General features: G+C 40.4%; 1 protein-coding gene across 8 annotated transcripts in view; it reads left to right on the top strand.

Annotated features, from left to right (window-relative positions):
* ZMIZ1 (zinc finger MIZ-type containing 1) overlaps positions 1–21,442 on the top strand; it is a 341,983-nt gene that overhangs the window by 56,777 nt on the left and 263,764 nt on the right. Inside the window, exon 1 of one of the 8 annotated variants that reach the window (XM_058840877.1) lies at positions 2,047–2,139. The exons of 6 other annotated variants lie outside the window; for them this stretch is intronic. The gene's annotated coding sequence lies outside the window, so the exon portion shown is untranslated. Of the gene's footprint in view, positions 1–2,046; positions 2,140–2,267; positions 2,288–21,442 lie in introns of those variants that run through there. One more of the 8 variants, XM_058840878.1, reaches the window with a different exon arrangement.

Here is a 21,442-nt window from a genome sequence, read left to right as displayed (position 1 = left end):
TCTTTCCAAGTTTGTGATCATAATTACAGTGAGAAGTAGATTACATACATCTGTATATTCCAGCAGGAAAACTGAGCCTTGGAAGAATTTTGGATGGTGGGACATTTCCTTACTCACCTCTTTCTTAAAAGTGTTTTGATATCCTCAAAGGGTTCTGGGAATGTCAATCTGAACGGCCTAATAAGACACTGGGTGTAGAGAGGATGGAGAGTAAAAGGAAAAGAATGGAAGAAGTATGCAAGTGGTGGTTCACCAGTGTCACATTAATAGAATCCTCGAATCAAGTGCTCATTCATTTTAACTAGAGGCTAATTAATCAGTGAGTAGATAAAATGATAAGCTGCTTTTAATGAAGTGAATCAGCTTTATTAGCAGTAAGCAAAATGCAAAATATTTGGTCTCTGGCACATGTGGTTTTCATGGGGACTGTGGTTTGCCACCAGCTCTGGATTGTGCTAGCCTTTTTCTTGCTGCACTCTGCAGGCTGTGCTGTGTGTTTCAGCATGTGGCCAATTCAGAATTCAGGAAATAGAATCTAATCAGAAGCAGGTGTAACATTTTAAAACCATAAGGAATGTTCCTTACAGATCTTTTTCTATGCCAGATTAGCATTTGCCAATTTTCAAACTTCGGAAGCGATTATTTTTCTTTGGAGATAGCAGGCTTTATGCTTCCAAGCAGGCAAGCAGACAAACAAAAAACTGTGTGGATTTACCAGAGTGCCGCTGTTTGAAAGGCAGCAATATGATACTGCTTGGTAACTGCTAACTTAGCCTGAAACCAATAAATAATTATCTACCCATTCGAAACTTAAGAGCAGAATTGCACCAGGCTGGTGCTGCTTGTGTATGTGATTAAGTAGAAGGCCAAAGCCAGCGTGCCGCTGTTAAACTGGAGCAGGCTTGCTTGCACACTCTTGTTTCAGATGATTCTCTGCAGTGCCTCTGTGCTGTTGTGTTGTTCCCCAGTGTCTCTCTTGAAAAGCTGTAGAAGCCATTGGATGGACTATGATGTGCATGGCAATGCAAGGCTATAATAGGAAATACATAAATGAGTCATGGATTAAGATAATGGCGTAATTTACATTGGACTGAATTACATTAAGTGCCCAAATTTAAGCTCAAAATGAACTTCACTTATGACTATGTATATCCTTGTGAAGTAAGCTAAAATTAGCAATTTATTCGTAAAAGTCATGTCACAGTAAACTTACAAACTAGTGGTTCGATAGGGTTCCTGCAGTTATGTAAACGGGAGAAGTTGATCTGGTGGATGAACACGATTTGAGAATAGGATGCTGGCAAGGAAATTGTCTTCCCCCCAGCAGCCTTTCCTTTAAAGACTCTGCTTCCCAGCGCCATTCAAGTGTAAATCCTTATGCAACAAAGGGGAGGCTGGCAGCTCCACCGGTTCAACAGTATAAGCGATCTCTCATGCTTCAGTTGAAAGGTTGAATCCCTGAAACGCAGAATGCTGCTATAGAGGGAAACTCTCAAAAGGCTGGTGAGAATGGCAGGGTTGGGGGGAGCCCGGGGTTGGAAAGCTGTTGAGATCCTTGAAAGCGCAGTGACAATTTTTGTCTTTACCGTAAAATGACCTGGAGGCAGCTGGACAAAGGGAAAGCTGCTGTTCAGGTGAGGTTGCAATCACCAATGCAGGAGCTGGATTTTACTTGTTCTCCCCCTTAGGAACACAGCATGCTGCTCTACTTGCCAGCACTGTATGTGGTGCCAATATTTTGTCTACAGTGTGCATTGAGTCCCTCTTAGTTTTCCTGTTTGGATTATTCTTTCTAACGACTTTGTGTTGCAAGTCTCAAAGCTTCGGAATTGTGACTTCTCGCTTTGCAAAACAGAGTATGAAATTGTGGACATTGGGTTTTACACTGAAAGGATGAGGTTAATCTTGCACCTTCTGAAACCCTTGTAAATATTTGACTGGCTACTCGGCAACACAGCTGAACTGCCTGAGTTAATGCTTAATGTGAGAGTGGTCCTGAAGTGCATGGCTTTGGTGATGGGCCAAGGGTCACAGAGTGAGCAGTAGTTCCCCGGGAAGACATCTGTGCTCCCCGTTCCTTATCTTCCAGGATTCCTCCCTTTCCCCCCTCCACCGCCCCAGATCTCCAGGCAGGAGGAGGTGAGATAGCCGAGTCCACTCCAGACAGGGTCAGCTGGGTGTGCTCAGGTGGCAGTAAAAATGTTTTGGGCTGTCCTGCTGACGTCCTCTGCCCTGGTGCTTTTGCTGGTCCAGCAGCAGTGCGGTAATCCCCGAGTTCCAAGTGAGGGTGAGTCTGTCAGGCTCTCCACAACTACTTCTGGGTTTGGAAGGGGTTTTTTGTGTATACAGATGGTACCGATAGGCAGTTGGTAGTAACTGGTCACTGGGGAGGAGCAGTCTAGAGACCAGTGACAAATCTGAAACTGAGTATGTTAGAATTTAAATTGTAGGTTCTGATACCTGCCATGCCTTGACAATGTAAAAATTAACCCTTTTTTTTGTTCTGAATGAAATGCTTTCTAGTGTTGGAAAGTTAGCACAAAGACTACGTGGGAAAATGTTTTCATCTTTATGAACCAGATGAATGAAAATCCTCTTCTTGTTTTGTGAGAACTAACCAGTGCAAGAGAGCTTTTGATTTTCTGATGTGGAGATTGATCATTCATAATGTTGTACCATATCAGTCCTTCCAAGTGGCAAGAACTTCAGATGTCAGTGCAAATAGGAGAAGATTCTTTCAGAGAACTTCGATATCATAACAGAGCCATAGCATCATTTAAAAAGAAATAAATTTTTGAACTAGTTGTTTAGGTGTGATGAATGTTGCTTGAGGATACCAGCTATCAGAGAGCAACCCAGAGACATGTATAGTGTATTCCAGTAACTGTATAAAGAAGTAGCGCTGCCCCACCTGCTGCACTATGAGATGGAAATGAGCAAAACTTTGATTATTGAAAAACTAATTTCTTATGTGGTGTTTAAAAAACTGTAGCACTTTCTACAGCTGTGTTTTCTTGACTATTGTTGCTGTAAAAAAATTTTGTTAATTTCTGGCAATAGTTTATTGTTTTGATTTGGGAAGGGAGGTTTGGGTTTTTTGTTTGGTTGGTTTTTGGTTGGTTTTTGTTTTGTTTGTTTTGTGGTTTTTGTTGGTGTTGTTGTTGTTTGGGTTTTAATATGCTGAGAAGTTAGTTTATATGCCCACTTAGAGGTTAGTAGTCTCCATTTTCTAGTCTGCATTTCTGTAGCAGAAACTTTAATTCCTGAAGATCAATCTTGAAATATCCTATTTGACAAGAATGTTTCAGGAGAAAATGAGCATCCAAGAAAGAAGGCAGTAGTGTTGCAAAAAGTCTGTTCATGCTGGTAAGAAGTTTTGACCTCAGGCCAGGGACTCACTTGGGAAAGGTTCAATACGTTTGACTCCAATGAATCCTCCTAATCCAAACAAGCCGTATGGAAGAAGCTAGAAAGATAAGGGTTGGGAAAATCTTTTACTGTGTGGCTTGTGATCAGAGCACCTCAAACATGGTTCCTACACCACCTTCTTTTAAGATCTGCTAGTGGGCAGACACCTGTGTGAGCCCTGAGCATGGCCCCAGCTGGCAGGTGTTAGTTGAGGTTTTTTATAGCAGAATACAGTGCTGGAAAAGAATATCATTCTTTACAACCTATTATCAGATGGGGAATTGAGATCTAGGCAGTGGTTCTTCTGAAGGACCGCGGCTTATCATGAACTCAGCCTAGATTCGAGTGAAGTCTAGCATTAGCTTCCTGAAAGTGTTCAGCAGGTGCCTCTGTAAAATGTCTGTTGGGCCACTACAAATACCAACCCTGTATTTCTAACTGAACACATGGATGCACAGAAAAGCAAAGTTATTTTCCTTCAGTTCCCTGGCAAGTGAATGACATAGCTGGGAACAGAATGGAGATTTCCTGATGTCCATTTCCCTCTTATAATTACCAAACAGCGCTGCTTTCTTCTTCATTGTAAACATGAATCGAGCCAAATGGCATGCACAATTAGCTTTTTTTCCTGCAAAGCTGGGGGAGAAGGAGAGGAGGAGGGGACCGGAGATTTAAAAGGAGAGGGGAGAGTCATTCAGGGACACTGTACCTGCTGGGGCACAATGTAATAACCGCTGGGGCAGCCTGGGCTGCAGATGCATTGTTATCTGCAGTCCCCAATCTGGGAGAGCTGCAAAAGGTTTAATGCAAATCTGAGACCTCTGCCATTGTGTGAGACAGATTAGGGCTCATTTGCATTCCTTCTCCTATAATAATTACCTAGCAAGGAGTGCCTGTTACCATTAGCTTCATTCTGTTTGTCTGTGATAACGCCATCAGCAATCTCTTCTCCACGGATTGCGGACACTGTGAGGAAGGGCAGTGGGCCAAAAAAATGATAATAAAAGAAATCTGTTGGGAAAGTAGTAGAAAAATGTGAATGCTGAAAAAATAAAATGTAGATAGTTTTAGTAATAGCCATTAAATACAGCCGGAGAAATACTGTGAGCTGAAGAGTAAAAGTCAATATTAATCCATAGTATTGATGAGTTGTATGGTTTCAAATATCAGTCGAGAAAAGCTAGCACCGGATTTTAACTGAGCTTTATCTGTGGTGTTTCAATAGTTTTGTTCAGTTTTCAGAATTGATTCAGAATGTTCTAAAATTAGCAGAACTAGAGATCAGTGTTACTGAGAGACAAATGTTAACAGTCTAAAACTGATGTGATGCATTAGAAATTCAGGTAGAATTCCACAAACTTACTGCAGCTGTGGTCCTGGAACTGAAGCAAAGAAGTATTCCTGAATTAGAAATCGGGGTAGATATTTGGGGTTCTTTTACTGTGGGGTTTGTTTGGTTGATTTTAAGATGGGAGGAGTTAAACAGCAGAAAAGAAATGCAACTAAACATGGAAGAGTGAGGGTGCTAAAATCAGCTCATTCCCTCTACACATTTATTGCATACAGAAGGAACATGCAATCCTTTCCTGCAACATTTGCTGTTCTTGCCACTCAATGTCCTTCCCTTGTTTTTTGCCCTTTACACTCTGAAGAAGCTGCTGGAGTCACCCCACCAGAGGCAGAGAGCCCTGAAATTCCCGGTTCAGCTTTGGCTCCTGCCTCGAGTCCCCAGCCATGCATGCATGCCGCAGCAGCAGAGTGCAGCTGCTGGGGATGGAGCCCAGGACTCATCTCAGGGCCTGGCTCTTCTTTGGATGCTCCCGCTGCAGGGTCTAGGAGGAACTCTGGAATAAGATGGCATGCCACATACTCTATGTGCACATCAACACCAGGGAGGGAGCAGTGTGTGCCTGGGCTGCCTCTAGTTTGCTACAGATTTCCCTGTTCTGGTGCAAGCTTTCCCCTGCCAGAATTTTCAGTGAAGTAATTCCATCTTTCAGTGGAGGGGTGGTGAAGCAGGAAGACAAATCAAAGCAACCCTGGCTTTAATCTGCCAAACAACCACCTTGCATGTATTCAAATAGATGTGGGCTGATTTCTGATCTGCAGCAGGCTATCAAAATGATGAGTCTCATAATTGGGTTGTTTTGGGTGCTTTTATTTTTGCAAGTGATATTTTGCGTGCTGCCACATTTACCTTTTCATCAGTGTGGAAGCAGTAGAATGCCTGGGATGCTGCCTGAAAAGTTGGCTGTGGTTCTGAGGGGAGAGAGAGGTGGGGGGTTGCAAGGGGCTTTCTGTAGGTGACCTGTTGGGCAGCGAGTGAACTGCCTGGAGAAAACTTCAGTTCCTGTGACTGGCATCATTTCTGGCTGCTAGGGATCTGGGTGGGCACTGTGATCACATAACTCTGAAGAGTTTAAAGATCCTCATGTGTGAACATCCTTAGTGTTTCAAAATTTTCCTTTTGCCATTGGTTTAATTTTTTAAACTGTGATAGCAAGAAAAGCAGTTTGACAACACTTGAAATGAAGGTTCATGGGTAGGGCTAAGTGCTGCCTTCAATGATACCACTAGATATTTAGCATTAACCACAAGTTGTATTGCTGTGAGGGATTAGAGGGAATGGCAGAGGACTGGAAATATTCATATTTCTTAAGTCTGTTTTTTTCCTCTTCATGTTTTTACCACTATAATGTTAAAAATCACAAACTCGACAGTTACACAAACATTAAAGGAAAGTTTAAAAGAAAAGTTTAAAAAAATAGTTTTAAAACACATGTTTCTTAAAGTGAATGAGTACTTTTAATTCTAAATACGAACTAAAAGATACAATTGCATTTTATTTAAAAGAAGCAGCATATTTCTTTTGTTCATCTTCAGACCTTTTTCTAGGAAGAGGAAATACAATTTGGTTTCATAGCTAGTTCTGTATATATATGTATCATTTACAAGTTGTGCCATCATTATATTGCAATAAAACCGCAGTTGATATAATTGGAAAGGTCTAATGTATGTAGTGTGTGGGGAAGGACAAGGAAGTTTGGAAGTGTATGGAGAATAATGATTATGTACATCTAAATGTAAGCTAAAACAGAGCAACATATGTTGCTGTGTGAGTAATTGGAGATAAAAAGATCTGACTACTTAGATACTGCAGGATGAAATGTGAAGCTGTATGCTTATATGTATATACATACACTATTTGAAACTCAGAAAATAATGTAAAGGTAACATAGCTTCTTACATGGCTTGTATTATTCCTGCAACTTATTTTTCTCCTATGGCCCTATTTTAATAATTATTTTAGTCCAGTCACCATATGTATTTTCAGTCTTCTATTTTGACTCTGTTGCAATGCATTCCAAGTAATTTGTGTATTTAGCAGTGTATTGCGTTTCTTCTTTAACCCACCGTGTCCATGGGTATGTTACTCATCCCAAGGCCTCTGTTGTCTGGAAGAGATGCATCAGAAATGAGTTTTTGAATCCCCTTCCTTATTTGAAAAGTTGAACTTGGGCTTTAAAGCCTTGTGTTAAAGGCCTGTAAAGGCACATGAGCAGCTGAGGTTTTGTTGGAGGAAATGTCACCGTAAGTGAAGAGGTGAAGAAAGCTCTCTGCCCAGCGCAGTGGCACCGGGACCGCTGTTGCTCATCCTCCCTGCTGGAGGCAATGGCCTGTCACACCCAGGAGCAAGGGGGTGCTCGTCTGCTCCCGCTGAGCTGCACAACATAAGCTACACAAGCTGGTCCGAGTTGGTTTTCGGCACTACTGAAATGGAAGGTAAATTTAAGCTGACCCTATTGTTTTTTTTGAAGTGCGTGTCAGGTCCTCTGTCTGTCGACAGAAGTTCAAATAGCTGTTAGGAGAAAGGCTAAAGTTGTGGGCAGATAAGGCACTGTAGGAAACAGAGATCCCGGCTTGGTGACACAGTGCATTTGAGACCAATACATTTCCAAAGGAGTCATTGGAAAGAGAAAAAAAGCCGGGGTGGGGGGCTTGTTTGTGCTGTTCACTGCATTAGCAAATGAAGGACCCACAGATTGTCAGTGTGTTAAACTGCCCATCACACATAAATGAATCAAAGGAACAGCTGGTTATTCTCTGGTGTCTTTAGGCTGTCTGAGAATGATCATCAGGCAATCCTTTCTGGTGTCCAGAAAGCTGTCTGGAGTCCAGATATGGGCTGCTATACAGAAAATGCAAGAGAAGTTACTTTTCTAACTCAGCAGTAGCAAGGCCACGCAGGTCCCTGCTCCACTTTCATGTCTCACCATGCCTCCTTCCTCTCTCTCTCCCTCCAGCCGGTTTTATAGCGTGAGGTTACTAGCTGAAGAACTGGCTTTGCTGACTTTTACCTAACAAAAAGGTTTCAGAAGCTTTACACTATATGGCATAGTGATACTTAAATACTGAAAGAAAACATGCCCACAGAGAGCATAGATCTCCATGAAAACATACTTAAACATACGTTTATGAAGTAATGCGGATAACTAAACTTTTATATAAGCATAACCATACACCCACACAACTTACAAGACTAGACTTATTTTCAGCTGCATTATTATCAGAATTACAATTTATGTAACATAAATTATGTGAGCCAAAGGAATTTATGAAGCAGAATTCTGGAATTGGTTTAACTCTCTTGATTCTGCAGAATGTTTCCATCTTAGTAACTGCAATAACTTTTTTTTTTAATTTGGGGGGTTGGAAGGAGGAGGGGAGTTGGGATAAAAATATTTTATGAAAAGGGCTGAAACTTTGAAGCATTGCATGAAGCTGTTTTAAGGTCTTTTAACATTTATTGGAAGGCTAATTGCAAAATATTTCTTTTAGACCCACTCTAGGACAATGTGGGTACCAGTAATCTACAAAGCAAATTATGAAGAGAAAACAAAGGATTTGCACACTGTTGCCCAGTGACACCAAACTACTGTCTAGTGACAAAATCTGGGTACTCAAAGCAAAGCAGCAGTGTCCTAGGCACTGGGCTCTGCCCAAGGTAATCAGCTTTCCTGAGTTAAAAGCAGTCTGTTTTCTGGGTGGAGCACCAAGCAGATTTGCCCAAAGACTGCAAACATTAGTCTCTTCATGTGGTTTTGTGAACTTAGGTTTATTTCTTAATTTGTGTACAACTCTGTTGGGGAAAAACGTGGTGTTGCTGCAGAGAGCTAATGCACGTGGGTGTACATGTTCTTGGCTCAGCCTCCTTGAGGAGGACTGACACACAGGAGCTGGGATCTGTGGGATGTTTTTCTCAAGCAAACCTTCATCCTCTTTGGACTAACTACAACAGAAGATTTTTCAATTTCCTTTCTTTCTTATCTCCCCCCCCCCCCCCCCCCCCCCATACATGACTAAGGAATTTAGTGTTATGAATTAACGTGTTCAGTTCTTGTGACTGGAGTGTGGCTTTGGTCACAGGTCATGATCTTAAATTTGGATGGACTACAACTCCAACCAAATAAAATATGCTATCTTCCCTTGTTCCAACAGTGAAGCTGGCTGGGCATTTGAGTAGAAAGGAGTTCACCATTATAAAAGCAGCCAGTCTGGGGAGAATGAGGAAGCTGAGCACAAGCCTGCAAGCACAGCTTGTGTACATATTTGTTGAAAGCTAATTGGCAACGCAGTTGCCTTTCAGAGTTGTTCTTTCACCTATCAGTAGAGCACAACTCTGGTACTTAATGTACTGTAGATTACGTAAACGCTACCCTGAAATATTTGTACAGGCAATTAACTCTTGTTTTTATACTACTCTTGAGTTACAAATGGAAGCCTGCTGTAGAGCTTGGAATATTTATGCTATGAGAGATATTCCATAATTAGATTAAATAACACTTTCAGCAAACTGGCTAGCATTAAGATCAGAAAAAACAGGATATTGGCTATCCTGTGAGAAGCTGAGGATTTTTTAAAGTTTGGTATCCAAAAAATACAGATGCTGTGTTTGTACCACATTGTTGAGGAGCAGCAGTATTTACAAGGGTTTTATCTGGAGTGAATGTATCTGCTTTTGGTTATTATATTTGAAGACTGAAAATGCTTGTATCACTAACAGTGGTCTGCATTTTTTGTGGCAAAACATGATTACTAATGGAGTAACTTGAAGCATGTGTACTAGTGTGGTGTCACAGTTACCAGAACAACATCATCATCTAATGTGTCTGGGTGGCTCTAAGAATACTTATGTAGATGCATATTTATTTTTCTTCCTCTTGCTCTTTTCAAACTTATCTTATAAACATTTTCTCCCTTATGAAATTAAATCACAGCTCTGCAATTTGAGCTGGATAATAAATCTATTAAAATGCGACCAATTGGTAACAGCGGTCTCAAAGCCAGACCTCCATCCTCTAGAGTTTATTCACAAGCACTTGACCTAATATGACCGTGAATATGAATAAAATGTTAAGGGATTTTATTGCAATTCATAGTGTGACTTGCTGCTATGATAATAAAACAACATTTATAACCTCAATGGCTGCAGCATTCTCGTGCTCATCAGCATGTGCCTGCACTAACAGAGGTGTAGGTAATGTGCTCCCCAGTGAAGTCAAGGGACTGCTTAAAGGAGTTCATTAGTATTTTACATAGAATCAAACAGGCTAAAAGGGTGGAAAATAAAACTGATAGAATCAAAATCCTTCATACATTTAATGTACAAAGACATCACAGTAAGATCAGATGGTTTTTGATTAAAAAAACAGTTTCTTCAGAAAGAAGAAAGTGTAATTTATTGTACATTAGTGCAAAAGTGTTATTACTAATACTGACACACATACATTTGCTGTTTGAGGCTGGGTTTTTTGTGGATGAGAACAGCTAAACTTGACTGGCACTTCCATTATGAAGTCAGAAGCCCATTTGCAGGTTTTGGATTAGTTCTCTAAATGGTCCAAATTGATTGTTTCTGTGGTCAGATATTCATCTGTTTTCTCTTGCATTTCTTTTGCCTCCTCATAACAACCTCTCCCAGACAGAGGATTCTTTATGCAGGAAATTTCAAGCAATTTAACTGAGACTTGTCTTTTCTCAGTCATTTGTAAATTGTTACAATAGGTTTTACTTGCCCAGTTCAGTAGCAAAATGTTCTTGCTTAAGAGTTCCTTCAGCTTTATCCAACTCTCTCACATGCACGGAGATGAGCTGTTTGCAGGGAAGAGGTAAACATGTGAAATGGTTCTTGAAATGTCTGATGTCATCCACAACCACTCTTCCCTATGTGGCAGAAGATGTGAGTGGTAAATATGGGTGAAACCAAAAGGCTGCTGCAGTTGATGATTTTCAGTAGTGTCTACAAGTTTCTCTTGGATTCCTTTAAAGTCCCCTGTGGCTATAGGAAATTAAAGATGTTTGAAGCATTACTTACTTGCCAGATGAAAAGAGACGGGAGCTGTTGCAATGCTTCTATCCAGTTGCTGTCTTCTTTTGGGGACTGTAGGTGTTCATTAAAGTAATCTTAGCAAAAATGAGAAATAAATCACCTTAAGAAACAATTTTGGTTTGATGTTTCTCCACTTTAGAAATTTAAAACTAGTACTTAGTGTAAAAATGAAGAGGCAGAGGGATTTCTGTTTAATTGTCAGGACAAGCTTTGTAGGTAGAGAGGTTTTAATTAGGTCAGTGCAGTTGGTAAAATAATTTTTTTGTGGATGTGAACATTTCTTCAGAGTTTCATTTAATGTTTTGATGGAGCAATTAAGTATCATTCATTTCAGGCTGACAATCTAACCTGCCTCAAATTTCTTAATCCAAGGTCAGGAGTCATTGGTTCTTAATGAGTGTTGCAATGTGTAAAAAGACCAGGTAGTTTGTAATCTGATCTTCATGACTAACTAGAAATGAGGTGTAACTTTGAAAGAAGTTGAAGCCTATTGAAAAAAGCTGGTTTTTGTTAAACAAATGCAGTTGAACTGCGGTGGGAAATATGACATGTTTTTACATGTGTTTTAATTTGATATATTATTTAATCATGGTTGCTTCTGAGGCTGATGGCTGTTGCTGCAGCTCTGGTTCTTCCTTTCTATAGTATGCCTGTCCTTTCCTGGGGAGCTGACACTGCCTACCCTAGTTTCAGGGCTTTTTCCTAGTCTCCTTACTAGTCTGTGTCAGAGGCTTGGTGAACTACCACTATTAGGACTCATAAGACAAACTATATATAGTTTTGATAATTGATGATAATCACAAATAATGTGAATCTGCTGGAACTCGTAGTTTACTGTGGCTGTGAATCTGATCTGTAGTTTATCGATTTGTTCTTTCCTTTAGTAGATTATACTGAGTCTAGAGCAGCTTTTGCTGGTTTTTGTAATGACTGTGGGTAGGACTTAGTACAATTTGGTGCAATATTAATTCATGCACCAAGGTAAATTACAGTAGCAAACAATCCTGCAAACTTCTCACTGCCTGGCTTCCTCTGTCGCCGGTGTCAGTGATTCTCATTCTCTCATTTCCTGTGCTTGTCACAAACCATTTGAGCAAGCAGTGAAGCCTATGAGGAGTACTGGCTGGGGAGGAAAAAAAAGACAAATAATTCTAGGTGGTAGGTTTTGACCCACACTTCTAACAAAGTGGGTGCAATAGTCTAGACAGTATCCGTGGCAAGACCTGCATGTTTTATGCCCATTTACTGTGCTATCACTGTGCTAAGGGACTTAGTTGTAATAATTAGCAGACTTTAGGTCAGAGGCGATCTGTTAATTATTCTTCTAGCTCTTCACAGACTATAACTTCCACTAAGCCATAGGAGTTGGCTGAATTAATGTTTTTGGAGCAGTGAATGCATTGTTGTTGTGCTTCTTTCCTTACTAGTAATTTTGTTATACATACCTAGAAGTGATTTGTTAAAAGTTGTACCTGAAAAAATTTTATTTTCTTCATTTTTTTCTATGAGTAAAAAGCATCTAAAGCATGTAAATCTGTGTGTCTGACTTCAGGTATGGTGGATTTCAAAATCAGGTACATTGTAGGGCTCTATCACCCTTCCCTTTTTCCACCCCCACATCCAGAGAAAGAAGTAACCTAGTATCTGAAGAATGCAAGTTATGCAGATGTTCAAAAGGCCAAATAAAACAAATAGATGGGCTGCAGCTGCTAGAGCAGCATAAAGCAAAGCACAGTCGCTGCTGTGATGAGAATGCTGTATTTCAGCAGGCCTCTAGCTTTTATTTGATGAAAATAGCATGGTAAATTAGTTTAACCAGTTTTTAATCCTTTTTTGATTGTAAAATGTGATTACTTTCATAATGGTTGAGATTTCAAACCTCCAGATTTCTTGCTAATGAGGAAACAGAATAATAAGAAGTGGTAATGTCCTTTCATAGAAAGGAAAAAGGAAGTCCCCCGGTAGTACAAGATTTGTTGCTAATCTTTTAGTGAGAGATGACAGATTTTCAAGAAAGTAGATTTGTCCAGTTGTCCCCCTATACAATGTCAAGAGATACCTTCTAATATCCTGGGATTACACTGGAAGACCAGACACTCTGCTGTACATTAAAAGTCAACTTTCCATCAGAAATTTTGGTGTTGAGGGAGCTGTAGGTTCACTGACCATTATACTCTTCCAAACTGAATGTCATCTGGAGATTAAAAAAAGGGTAGAAAACTGATCGTAGATTTGTATGGGACCAAGACACTTCTCAGACTGAGTAAATCATTGACATGCAGATTAACAAAACTGTTCAGCAGTTGATCTGCTATTTTAGGGCATTCCTAAGCAACACAATGGCATGCCATAGAGAGATGCCCAAGCAAATACTACCCTCCTCTGGTACGTTCACATAGCACAACCTTTTGCAGAAATACTTGTATTGTCCTGGGAATAGCATGGGCATGTCAGAGCAGTGTAACCAAATGCTGGAGGTCTACAGGAGTAGAACTTGGCTCTTGCCAGCGTTTGGTATTACTACTTCAGGTCTCACAGCATGGATAAACACACTACATAAAGGGGTACCATATATGAACCTGGGCAGCTTACTCTTTGTTCATATGTTTTAAGAATGGTATATTGAACAACAAGTGGTGCCTTTGTCCTCTGTCTTTGTAATCTGGTCCTACTGAACTGTTGGTTTCAACTGTGAAATCTCATAGAGTTTGCCACCTAGCTCTCTCCTGGTCTAGAGGTCCTGCCAGGGTTTCCCATTTCCTTTGTGCTGCAAAGTCCAGTCTGACAATAGTTCGACTTCTGAAATAAAGGCAAGGTCCTGATTTCAAGCATTTGAGTTAATATTTTGGGCTTGTTACATTACATGTGTGGCTAGCGCCTCATCCAAAAGAATTCCAGCCACTGTGCATTTGGCAGTTTGGTTCTAGGACCAAGATAGATTGCTAAATATTATCTTTATGGTAGGGAACCAAGAGGACACTGAATTACCCAGAGCTTGGAGCTGGATGTACCTACACCTTTTCCAGTGGTGAACTGCTCCAAAAAAAATAGGAGCTTTCAATTTCTGAAAACAAGATTTTATTTTAATAAGTACTGGAATAATTGACTTTTTAAATAGAAAAAAAAAATACAAAGCATGCTGAATAAAAAAAGTGAAAATAAGAGTTTATAAGCAACTTGCTCTTTTCTGCTCTGTTTCTGCAGGTGGGTCTTAACCTGAGAGAAGATTTTATCCAACTCAGTGAATTTCTGAGTTGCCTAAAACTCTTTGCAGTCCTCTCTGTCCCTTCCATTTTCTCTGGGGTTCAGTTGTGTTTGCACTCTGTTCCTCATTACAGTCTGTTCTTGAGCTGTAGGCACCAAGCTGCTTGCTATAACTTTTACCTGCTGCAAACACAGTATTTAAACCTTCATAAGTATGCTTAAAAATTCTCCATGGAAATGAATTGTCTTCTTTCATAGAGGTCCACTAATCCACTCAGTTCTTTCTGAAAGAAATGTAATGTGTAATACAGAAATTAAATACTATATTGCATGTCTGTAGCTTCTTTTGTTCCTGAATTTTGTGACCAAAAATTCTATATGATACATTTTGTATATTTATATATATGTTTATATATTATGTGCTTTTACTGAGGAATATGGTCTTCAGAGAACAGAAATTCCCCTGTTGTTATGAAGAAATGTACCACAGCATGATTGTTTCAACAGGCCACTGATACCTGCTTGCAAATACATAAATCCTCTCACTAGAGTATAATTAATGTTTAAGAAGAAATTAGCAATGGGACGTAATAGAACACTTCTGCCCACTTAAAATGGTGTTGAGTCATACCATTAAGGCTTTTAACTTGCTTATTTGCATTGCAAACTTGTTATGAAGTCTATCATTTTCTCTTGTGGAAGTGTCTCTTGGGGAAATTGAACTCTCTCCTTCACTTGATGACATTTGCACAATACGTTCCTGATGTTTGTGGGCGTGGTCTTTGAGCTCTGCTAGGATGGTAATAGGAGGAAAAGAATTACGGTAAAGACATTTGTGCCATGTGGTAATATCTACTGTTCTGATTGTATTTTGTGCTGTTTCTCTAGGAATATGTACAAATTGAACCCGAATGGAGGGCAGCTAAGCAGATCGAAAGCAAAACAAACAGTTATGGTGGGCTTGGTCACTTTGTTCCTGAAATGTCTTCTGAATCGCCTTAATTAATGATAGTGGAGACAAAGCTTGTCTGAGAAGGTCATTACATCTAATGAAACTGGATGGATTTTGTATATTTTGGTGTTTTAAAAACACTTCATTGTATATCTGATAACTGTCATTATTTAACTGTTATATAGTGTCTTATTATGTAGTAGTTTCTACTGATCCAGGTTAAGATTTGCAGAGGTTTATTAATACAGTTAGTGGAAGAGTAAAATGGATGTGTGATTCTTATGTGATGTTGTGAGGGTTTTTGTACCTGTCATTGCACATATGTCTGGACTTGTACTTGGTTGTTCCTGTGAGTCAGGTGGATGCCATTCAGATGCACACTGTATCTGAGCATATACTATATACTGATAATATATAATATGTACTCAGGTGCAACACTGTGATGTGAGTGTGTACTGTCCTGCTTCCAAATGCTGGGACCTGTCTGTGGTCTTATTTAGTGTTGGCTGTTTGCTGTCACTACAGATACTAAACAAGGAGTTCTGGTACGTATGTGCCTTCCCCTCAAAGAGCTGAGCACTTTCTGTAGGAAGGATAGGCCACAGCTCCAAGTGCTTTAAGTGACAAGACTCTCTTGTAGTTCTTTCATTGCACTGGTATTACAGCAGGAATTAATCTTCACCGGGGTGGACCCCATCTTGCTCATTCAAAGCAACAGGCAGTCTGTGCCCTAAAACTTCAGCATTTGAGTCAGCAGTTGTGTGTGCCTGTTTTTCCTTCCACATGAGACATAATTTGTCACAAATCATGTTGAAAAGTGAAGTGTCAAGGACAGAAAACAGCTCTCAATTCCTTCTTCAGTGCTTTGTCTATTGTGGGCTGCATCTGCTGAACCAGCCATGGGGCTTAATTCAGGATGGACTTATTTTGGTGCAAGCTACTTAAGTATTAGTTGTGGGTTAAAATGACAGCCAGCTTTTTTGTTTCTCATTATGGCTTTCTCTTTTCCATATTCATGTTAGACTTTCCATATTTAGTGTTTGAGATTTTATGGAAATACAGATAGTCAAGTGCTACACTTGTGAGGAGGTGAAATGAGGACAAAACACAGGGGACAGATCAGAATCTTCAATCTTTGCTGCTGCATGTAATTTATAAAATGTATTAATCTGGTTTCATTAATTTACTGAACTATTTTGCACTCCACATCTCTGCTGTTTTACTTTCATTGAACTGGGATGAAGCTAATTTTGTTTAATTAGGAAGACTCAGCTTCGAAAGGAGGTTTAGCCTTCACACCTCTTTGTCTTAGTTCTTGAGTGTCTGCCCCCTAAAGTTCTGGGGGAGTGTAAGTAGTGGTGTTAGAGTTACACAAATCAATTTCATTGCAGAGCTTTCCCTGTCATAATGATCAGTTTGCAGCACAAATCTCATTGATTTTTCACAGCCCTGTGGAAAAAAAACAAACCCCAGAGCTGATGAATATAGCTGAGAGAGACTCAACAGACACTAATTCTGTGATTGGTGGGAGTAGCTGTGGCTGTTCCCACCTTCCTTTCTGGGTTCTGTCAACCTTTTCTATTAAGCCTGGCCCAGGAGAAGTCTGGGAATTTGGTGTGGTAGCCTGTGGGAGAGTGTGACCTCTTGAGAGGACAGAGAAAGAGCGGCACTCACATCCATGAGTGATGCAGGGAGTAATCTTGCTGGGGTCAGTGGTGCCCCATCAGCCAGGGCGTGATCCTTGCCAGAGCTGCCAGAGCCCCGCTGGCTGAGAAAGCAGGGCTGGCTGCTCTCCTGCTCACAGCCTCATCCCACCACTCACCTTCTGTAAACACGCTCGGAAGAACTGGTACATCGCATTGCCTTCTCTTTTTTTGCTTTTTCCTTTTTACTACTTTTTTCTTTCAATTTTTTAATCTCCTTCCTCCAGCTACAGCTGCAATTTTTTATAACTCTTTGCAAGGGCAGAAGGGTGGAAATGAACTAAAGGTTTTTAGAAAAGACAAAAAAATCCACATGGTGCTGGAAAAGTAAGAATTCTCTCCATAGGGGTGTGTAAATTGTACTTCACATTCAAGCTGTCTGCTTTATTTTTATATTCCGAGTCTGGCAGAGTATTGTCCCAGTACTGACCCCTTTTCATCTGCTATTATGCAAGGTATATTTAAATAGCTGGATTGTAAATCTCGTTCTGGAAAACTTCCCACCTCGCCTGCCATTCCCCTTGCTACTACTATTCTTGTTCAGCCAATGTGGAGAGCGGCTGCAGCAGCAGTGGGGCAGCCCTGTGCCTTCTGGCAGCAGCCTGGGCTGCTTTTGGCCATTGCTTTCTGTCTACTGTTAATTATCCATGTATGTCAAACTTTTATCTGCTCATAGGTATTTTATGCACTGGATTTTCTGAGCCTGATTATATTTTTGAAGCCTGGTGTACCCTTACTGGAAAGGTACAGGCAATCTGTCACTGGCAACAACACGTGTAATATTGTGTTGTACAAGGAGAAGCTGTGATTGTGGTAGCATCGGAAGATTAACAGTGGACTGTTGAAATTGTTCTCACCTAAATAGTTGTTGAAGTACCACAGCATTTTTTTGATTATTGGATTGCCTGTTAGAATGCCACTTTTTATTATTTCAAATATTGTATTTTGTAAGAATTGTTTTTATACTGAGATTAAATGTGAAGAATTAGAAGAACAAGAAGGAAAACGTTTTCCTGATTTTGTTCATCAGAAAGTTCAAATGCAAGAACATAAAAACATAAGGAAGTTTACAAAAAATTTGATTTTTTTTGGTCTGATTTTTGTTAATTTTTTCTCCTGCCCGTGCTGTCTACGTGGTGTTCCATGAGTAGGAGCTTGACTGTACCCAGAGAAATCAGAATCTTGTAAGACTTAACATGAGGATGTTGTAGGATATTTTTTTTCAGACCCTCTTTTCAGTCTGTGTACTTAAGACTGTGTGGTAATCTGTAAAATGTGTAGAAAGCAAGTTTCTGGGCAGTTTGGTTAGGCTGTTATTTGGGAAAAAGAAAGTGTCAAAGAAGATAAAAGCTGGGATGTCAGCCATTTCAGCATAGAAAATGGGCAGAACTTTACAGACTTTAAGAACTCCAGGTCAGGAAATATCAGGTACAAAAAGGCTTTGGCTATTCTAAGTGTATTGGTCTCTGAGAGAGAGTTGAGAGGTTAACATAACTGCAGAATAACATATTAATGGTGGGGAAAATGTTGTTTGCTTTACTGTCAGTCTTTTCTCGTGACTAAAGATAGGGTGCTATTGCACAAGGAAATGTATAAACACATTAGCTGATGGTCTAATAGAGGTCTGTGCTCTGAGGGGAGGTGTAGGATTAACTGGAAAAGGGAGCAAACCTATGTAATTTTAATTCTTTTTTATATTTTTGGTGGTGGAAGTATCTCAGGTCGGGTTAAAGGAAAGAGTTGTGGGATGGTGATGATTTAGCACTTATCAGTGAAGTTCTGTAAGATAACTGAAGCCACCAACTAAGGGGAAGATTGATCTCCTGCCCCTGTGTTTGCACTGCATCCCCTTGAGTAGGTCAGCCTTCCTAGTAGGGCAAGTATGTAGCTGCCCACCCTTAAGTCTTCCTGAGTAGGTATTTAGCTGAACCAGCTCACTAAACTGCCCAAAGACATCCACCCTTGTGAGTCTTTGCTGAGCTAAAGTGAATAGGTTTCTGTATTCTGTTGAATGCCAGAGCCAGCGCAAGGTTGGCAGCAGGAGAACGTGGCCAGGAGTGGAACCAGCTTTTAGGACAGCAGTGAGCCATTCGATTGTCTCATTAGCAAAAACCTCACTCTTTCAGCCTCATTTTACATGCAGTGTTAAGAACAGGAGCTTCACAGTATGTATTCTCCATATTTCCCCATATGTGCGTTATGGTCTTCAGAGGAATGGTTGGCCATAGCACAAAGTGAAGACTGCATGAGAGTGAAACACAGATGAGGACATGGAGGAACTTACTTTGCACAGCACTCTTCTTTTTACATATCATCTTCTCCACAGCCTGCATGTGGCAGGAATCCTCTAAAAGTGCCCAAATTTCTTCCAGAGGCAAGCAAGTTATTTTAAGCTGATAGTGGAGTTCAGGTAATTTGATTTTGCATGTCAGGCTCAGTATTTGCATTTTCTGTTCCCACAGAAGAGTAGGGGGTAAGTGCTGATCTCTAGATGATGCCTGTATTAACTGGGGGCAGCAGCGTGTCCAGCAGCTGAGCGGAGCACTGCTGAGGATGGCAGCGTGAGCCCTGGGGCAGGCACTCACAGGGTTACTGGCACACACAGTCAGGCAGGGCAGGGTCCACTCAGGGATGTTAGATGTCTGCTGAGTGTCTGAAGAGTTCTGGCTTGATTCTTTTGCACCTGCAGACTGGAAACTGGTTTTGCCATCTGCCTGAGGCATGGGGAGACCTCCAGGAGCAGGATTACCCAGTCCAAACGTTTTGGAAGGCTCTTTCGGTTTCCCCCTGGCGCAGTTCAAGGGAGAAGCCAAGTCACGTGCAGATGTAACACCTCCTCACCCTGTGAAGGAAACCTCCCTGCATGTTCACAGCTGCCACAGGGCTCCCCAGCAATGTGCTGGTGGTGTCTGTAAGAAAAGATGGATGTGGGGATCTGGGGGGGGTTGGTATTCCGGCCTTGTGCAGCTTTGTGTTGGCGGCTTGGAAGGAGCACTGAGCGGCTTCATGCTGAGGCCAGCGGGCAGAATGAAAAGCCGCCCCATGCAGGGACCTTTTCTGTCCATCTGCTGTAAGTCTGTGCTCTTCACTGCCTGGATTTGGGAATGAGCCCCCATCACTGGAAGAGTTTATGTGCAGCCAGGTCCCAGACCAACAGCTAGTCTTCCCTTTCTCTGGCACAGGAGTGGAGCTAGCCAGTGGGAAAAGACTTCAGGTGTGTGCCCTCTGTGTGCATGCATGACAGGATATATTAAAAGTGAACTCGATTTAGAAATGAAGGGCTCAGAACACAGAGTCTGGTTTGGCAAGGAGAATGTGAAAATGTGGTATCGATGTTTTAGCCTTTCGTAGGCTGGAACTAATTGCTGTAGAAAACCCTTGCAGGGACTCAGTTCGTTTAAAGAAAGAGCAAACATGTTAATCCTTGTTATTCCAGCATGTCTTTAATTGCTTTCTCCTACTAAATGTAAAGGATTTGAAATATACCGTGAGGTACAGCTTTTGGAGGCCTAAAAAATGTATGTATTTGTGATGGCTCTCTTTCGCAATTCAACATGCATTTCAAAGGATTATAAAACTGTAAGTCGATAATGCATTTCAGCAATGTTGCCTTGTCAAAAACCCTTCCAGTTCCTTGGTAACTATTAATTGTTGGATTTCAGATGGCAGGGATGTTTGAGCACCATATGTGATTGCATGTGGTAAGCTCTATTGCTGCTGGGGTGGGAGGATGTCAACCACTTTTGAAAAGAAATTCATACTTGGGAATGACTTCGCCACTTGAAAAGTTAAGAGAGGAGATTATGAATGTTCAGAATCAAATTTCTGGTCCCATTAAGTTGCTGTAGGAATTTTGCCACTGGCTTCAGTCCATCAATGATTTCACTAGCAAATGTAAAATCCAGAAGAAGATCCAGCCAGTGCCTCTGAGGAGTTGACAGGAGAGGTGTAAAAGATTGCTTAGTAAATGAGAAGACATAGCTATTCCAGTTGTGTATTTCACTTTTCTGTAGCAAAGAGAAGAAAACTATCTAAATTCAGTCTGTGATTTGTTTCTTTCACAGTTTTCAGATTTTACATGCCTTTTGGGGAACCCTATAGTTTTAACATTGTAATGGTAATAAAATGAGGATATTAAGAAATATGCTATGACATGAAATGTTGCAAAAATTCTTGAAGTTTAAATTGTTCTTTTCAGTCTATTATAGTATCTGGCAACACTGTTGTACAATCTGTAACTGTACAATGGCATTAAGTAGAAATTATTTCCATTGAGGAATATTATAATAGAATGTTCATGAATATTATTTCTTCTGATCACCTCTGTGTATATTCAGATATCACACGTAATTCTAAAATACTATTCTAACATCATAAATAAGCGTGTATCTTTTTACTGACAGATTTGGGGGGTTTTATGTAGCCATTATTACAACATTTGTGATAAAGAGGAACAGTGAAAATGTAATAACTTATATTAAAACTTGTGTTATTCTCGTTCAGATCATTAACACCATGCTTAATACTGTGATTTGAAATCCAGGTCTGAATTTATGTTTAATTCATATATTAACTACATTACATTAAGTAAAATATATTTACTTTTTATCCTTTCAAATTGCTTCCAGTTAGAAATACATATTTTAGCCAGTCTCTCAGGCATTTTTAATGTAAACAATCCTTGGTTTTCCACTGTGGTTTATATTTCAGCAGCTTCAAGATTTCTTTGTCATTTTAGGAGCCATAGTAGTACCCAGGAAGAGGTGGCCTTTGCCTGGTGTTTAC

This window comes from Poecile atricapillus, chromosome 6 (assembly GCF_030490865.1).
Source record: "Poecile atricapillus isolate bPoeAtr1 chromosome 6, bPoeAtr1.hap1, whole genome shotgun sequence".
In the NCBI taxonomy this organism is placed as follows: Eukaryota; Metazoa; Chordata; class Aves; order Passeriformes; family Paridae; genus Poecile; species Poecile atricapillus.
The sequence above is the reverse complement of the archived record's forward strand: the minus strand, read 5'-3'. Positions and strand labels throughout refer to the sequence as shown.